Raw genomic sequence first — 5919 nt, 5'->3', positions numbered from 1 at the left:
ATATAAATAGGAAGAAAACAAAGAAAGAAGAAGTGGGACCGCTAAAAACTGAGGATGGAGTGGAGGTCAAGGATAATCTAGGCATGGCCCAATATCTAAACAAATACTTTGCCTCAGTCTTTAATAAGACTAAAGAGGATCTTAGGGATAATGGTAGCATGATAAATGGGAATGAGGATATGGAGGTAGACATCACCATATCTGAGGTAGAAGCGAAACTCAAACAGCTTAATGGGACTAAATCGGGGGGCCCAGATAATCTTCATCCAAGAATATTAAAAGAATTGGCACAAGAAATTGCAAGCCCATTAGCAAGAATTTTTAATGAATCTGTAAACTCAGGGGTTGTACCGTATGATTGGAGGATTGCTAACATAGTTCCTATTTTTAAGAAAGGGAAAAAAAGTGATCCAAGTAATTATAGGCCTGTTAGTTTGACATCTGTAGTATGCAAGGTCTTGGAAAAAATTTTGAAGGAGAAGGTAGTTAAGGACATTGAAGTCAATGGTAAATGGGACAAAATACAACATGGTTTTACAAAAGGTAGATCGTGCCAAACCAACCTGATCTCCTTCTTTGAGAAAATAACAGATTTTTTAGATAAAGGAAACGCAGTGGATCTAATTTACTTAGATTTTAGTAAGGCGTTTGATACGGTGCCACATGGGGAATTATTAGTTAAATTGGATAAGATGGGCATCAATAGGAATATTGAAAGGTGGATAGGGAATTGGTTAAAGGGGAGACTACAACGGGTCCTACTGAAAGGTGAACTGTCAAGTTGGAGGGAGGTTACCAGTGGAGTTCCTCAGGGATCGGTTTTGGGACCAATCTTATTTAATCTTTTTATTACTGACCTGGGCACAAAAAGTGGGAGTGTGCTAATAAAGTTTGCAGATGATACAAAGCTGGGAGGTATTGCTAATTTAGAGAAGGACAGGGATACCCTACAGGAGGATCTGGATGACCTTGTAAACTGGAGTAATAGGAATAGGATGAAATTTAATAGTGAGAAGTGTAAGGTCATGCATTTAGGGATTAATAACAAGAATTTTAGTTATAAGCTAGGGACGCATCAACTAGAAGTAACGGAGGAGGAAAAGGACCTTGGAGTATTGGTTGATCATAGGATGACTATGAGCTGCCAATGTGATATGGCTGTGAAAAAAGCTAATGTCGTCTTGGGATGCATCAGGAGAGGTATTTCCAGTAGGGATAAGGAGGTTTTAGTACCGTTATATAAGGCACTGGTGAGACCTCACCTGGAGTACTGTGTGCAGTTCTGGTCTCCCATGTTTAAGAAGGATGAATTCAAACTGGAACAGGTACAGAGAAGGGCTACTAGGATGATCCGAGGAATGGAAAACTTGTCTTATGAAAGGAGACTCAGGGAGCTTGGCTTGTTTAGCCTAACTAAAAGAAGGCTGAGGGGAGATATGATTGCTCTCTATAAATATATCAGAGGGATAAATACCAGAGAGGGAGAGGAATTATTTAAACTCAGTACCAATGTGGACACAAGAACAAATGGATATAAACTGGCCACTAGGAAATTTAGATTAGAAATTAGACGAAGGTTTCTAACCATCAGAGGAGTGAAGTTTTGGAATAGCCTTCCGAGGGAAGTAGTGGGGGGCAAAAGATCTATCTTGCTTTAAGATTAAACTCGATAAGTTTATGGAGGAGATGGTATGATGGGATAACATGGTTTTGGTAATTAAATATTCATGGTAAATAGGCCCAATGGCCTGTGATGGGTTTTAGATGGGGTAAGATCCAAGTTACCCGGGAAAGAATTTTCTGTAGTATCTGGCTGATGAATCTTGCCCATATGCTCAGGGTTTAGCTGATCGCCATATTTGGGGTCGGGAAGGAATTTTCCTCCAGGGCAGATTGGAAGAGGCCCTGGAGGTTTTTCGCCTTCCTCTGTAGCATGGGGCACGGGTCACTTGCTGGAGGATTCTCTGCTCCTTGAGGTCTTTAAACTACAATTTGAGGACTTCAATAGCACAGATATAGGTGTGAGGTTTTTTTGTAGGAGTGGTGGGTGAAATTCTGTGGCCTGCGTTGTGCAGGAGGTCAGACTAGATGATCATAATGGTCCCTTCTGACCTAAATATCTATGAATCTATGAATCTATTTTAAATAACAAAAGCAGGGTACTTTGAGGTAGTTCTCTTTCTGTATTTGAGCAACAGCGTGTTCAGCCGATGATGTATGGCATTGCCTTTAATAAAAAATAACCAGTGTAATAATGGCCATATTAGCTTTTGTGTGGTTGGCCCTCCTTTCAGTTGTATTATCTTAGCCAAAATATCCAGTTTCCTCTAACTTGGTTTTTATTTCAAAAGTTGTAATACCAAGTTGCATTAGAGTTGCTCTAATCTAATCACGTCATTGAGCTTATTCTTGGTTACCGGAAACTGTTTCTTCATAAAGGTCCGCTGTTGAATTATTTTCATAATGCTTAGCTACTAGTTCATCTTAATTAGCATAATACAACCTGTCGATGCTGTTAGGAGACACTCACGGATCACACGCAGTTTTTTGAATGTTAAACCCAATTTTATACCACTCGTCCATTCAGTGTAGCTAACCAACCTTTTTTTCATTTACATTGTATTTTAGAATGTCATGTTTAGTTAGGGGGTTAAGTTTTGCTACATTGTATCACTTGTTTTATTTCCCTTTTTTATCTGGTGTATCTTGTTTGCATACATCTTGTTGATTTAATTGATTAGTGGTTTCTTAATTGGCAAACCAGTTGATTACTGAAATAAACATTTCTCTATTTCAAATCCAAGTTCAATTGTTTATTTTTGGACTTCCCTTAATGCACAGGAAAAAGAATCCTTGGTAAACGTTTGTGGTTACTTCCTTAATGCATTAATAACCATAATCAGTAATTCCATGTTTTCATTTGCTTTCCTTGAACCACTCAGATAAGAAGCAATTAATAATTCCACCTAATTCTTGAATCTCCTAATTATCAGTTTTGATAATTGTATCATTCTGTTTGTAAATTTACTTTGAGTATTATCTGGTGTTCAACCCCTTTGTACCTCACACTCCTGTCATTCTGGGAAACCGTCTGCATTGGGTCACTGGGACAGGAGAAAGGAGCTGCTTAACTCTACTCTGAGTCATTGCAGATTTGCACTGAAATGGGCATTTGGAAGGCTGAAAGGAAGGAGGAGGAGCCTCCTGTGATGCTGCTTCCCATATTTTTCATAGTAATATTATGATATAGTTGTGTCATAATCATAACATATTTTATGCAAGCCGGGCCATGTTGAGGTAGCATCATAAAGGTTATGATTTACTGAATATGATTATCCTCTTTGTATTCATGTATCTGTGATGGGTTGGATCACAGAGACCCCCTTAGGACTGCCACCTGATGTGTTGAGACTACCTCTGAACCTGTTTTCCCTGTGTAGCTCAGGATTTCAGAACCTTGCCTTGTTTGAGCCAGACACTCTACAAACCCAGATCCAGATCTGAACCACATCCCCGAAAAGCTGCAGGCTTAACTGAAAACAGCTTAAGAAGTGTTCCTGTCTCCAACACTCAGATGCCTAGCTCCCAGTGGGGTCCAAACCCCAAATAAATCCGTTTTACCCTGTATAAAGCTTATACAGCGTAAACTCATAAGTTGTTTGCCCTCTATAACACTGATAGAGAGAGATGCACAGCTGTTTGCCTCCCCCCCCCAGGTATAATACATACTCTGGGTTAATTAATAAGTAAAAAGTGATTTTATTAAATACAAAAAGTAGGATTTAAGTGGTTCCAAGTAATAACAGACAGAACAAAGTGAATTACCAAGCAAAATAAAATAAAACATGCACGTCTATGCCTAATACAGTAAGAAAGTGATTACAGATGAAATCTCACCCTCAAAGATGTTCCAGTAAGCTTCTTTTACAGACTAGCCTCCTTCTAGTCTGGGTCCAGCAATCACTCCCACCCCTGTGGTTACTGTCCTTTGTTCTAGTCTCTTTCAGGTAACCTTTGGGGGTGGAGAGGCTAACTCTTGAGCCAGCTGAAGACAAAATGGAGGGGTCTCCAGGGGCTTAAATAGACTTTCTCTTGTGGGTGGAGACCTCCTCCTCCCTCCTATCCAGAATTCAGCTCCAAGATGGAGTTTTGGAGTCACCTGGGCAAGTCACATGTCTATGCATGACTGAGTTCCTTACCAGCCAGGCCACATTCCTGGGAAAACCCAGATGTGGATTCGTGTCTCCAAGTTCATTGCTGGCTTAAGTGTTTCTTGATTGGGCACTTACTGAGAATAGTCTTTTCTCAGGAAGCTGACCAACTGTTTCACTGAGGCTACTTAAAATTAAACAAGTACACAGCCAATTTTCATAACTTCAAATACAAAAATGACACATGCATACAAATAGAAAGAATAGATTCAGTAGATCATAATGACAGGTTTCAGAGTAGCAGCCGTGTTAGTCTGTATTCGCAAAAAAGAAAAGGAGTACTTGTGGCACCTTAGAGACGAACCAATTTATTTGAGCATAAGCTTTCGTGAGCTACAGCATCCGATGAAGTGAGCTGTAGCTCACAAAAGCTTATGCTCAAATAAATTGGTTCGTCTCTAAGGTGCCACAAGTCCTCCTTTTCTTTTTAGTAGATCATAACCTAACCCTAACTCATCCACCCAACATGGCAGCGCCCAGCAATCTCTGGAAGCAGGGGCATGTGCAGGAATTTAAATTTTACTGCTTTGGGGTGGGGCATATTGGCGAAGGATGTGAAACTCCTCTGGGGAGGGGGAGAGCAAACTGCTCCAGCAATGGGGCCTGGCGAGGGGCACAAAAGTCCGCAGGCTCCTGGGCTGTGGCAGGGAGAGTGCGAGAGCTCCTCTCCCCTGGGGCTGTGCCAGGGACAGTGAACTTTCCCAGCCCCGGGGCTGCAGTGGGCAGAGGGAACTCCTCTGGCTCCTGGGCTGCAAAGGGGGGATTGAACCTGGCTCATCCAGGTCCAAGCTGAGCTCTCTAACCCAGAAGAGCTACACGGTGGGCACCATCTTTGCCTCCGCTGGCCACTGTGTGTGGGGTGAGGAGACTCCGAACTTGTTCTCACAAGGAACAGCTGAGGCACCAGGGCCACCTGCTCCAGGAGAAGGGTTCCTGGCTTGTCATCACAAAATGTGGTGTGCATCCCATTCTTAGGTGCATTCCTCTCCCTGCTCATTGCACACTCAGCCTGAGCATCACAATGCCTCAGGCCCTGGTGGGACCAGGTCTGGGTCCTTTAGCCCAAAATGTCACCACTCTCTCTGGTTGACGGCTCTTCTCCAAAACCAGAAATGTTTGCACCCCCAGCCCTTACCTGTACTACACACAGAGAAGTGTGTCCATGGTAACAGTGACACCCCTGTGCAGTGTGTTGGTGTGTGTGGTGGGAGAGGTTGGCAGAGACAACTTGCCCCTGGAGGGTTAGGGTGTGTGGGGAAGGAGTGTAGGGAGATTTTCTTTGCAGCAGACTGTAACAACATCACAGCACCTCCCAGCACCCTATGTGTGTGGCCTGTTAATTAGGGTTGGTCACACTTTATACAAGATAATAGCAAGATATTTTAGATTGTTGAGAAGTATTGTAGAGGTTAAGTTACAAGTTGTATTATGTGCCTTGTTATAACAAAGAAAGTATGTTCTCTGTAAATGTTCTCTGTATGTTCTCTGTTTGCATGAATGCGGAGAGTACGTAAAGGGAAAAAGATAAGCATGAAGGCCATCATTAACACCAGATGGTCAAGGGAGGAGTGGAGAGACTTGAAGACATCAGGAGCTTATTGCAAAACATCCATGCCTAACAAAGGGCAATATTGATGACCCTGAAACTAAAAGTAAATGCCCACAAAGATAAAATAATGTGGATGTCGAGACCCTGACCCTTCCCATC

At 42.2% G+C, this 5919-nt stretch overlaps 1 protein-coding gene across 2 annotated transcripts in view; it reads right to left on the bottom strand.

The window, feature by feature from the left end:
• The window catches only part of LOC114021903, a 139248-nt gene that overhangs the window by 40501 nt on the left and 92828 nt on the right, over positions 1–5919 (bottom strand). The window lies entirely within an intron of this gene.

The sequence above is a fragment of the Chelonia mydas genome, chromosome 11 (assembly GCF_015237465.2).
Source record: "Chelonia mydas isolate rCheMyd1 chromosome 11, rCheMyd1.pri.v2, whole genome shotgun sequence".
Classification (NCBI taxonomy): Eukaryota; Metazoa; Chordata; order Testudines; family Cheloniidae; genus Chelonia; species Chelonia mydas.
The sequence above is the reverse complement of the archived record's forward strand: the minus strand, read 5'-3'. Positions and strand labels throughout refer to the sequence as shown.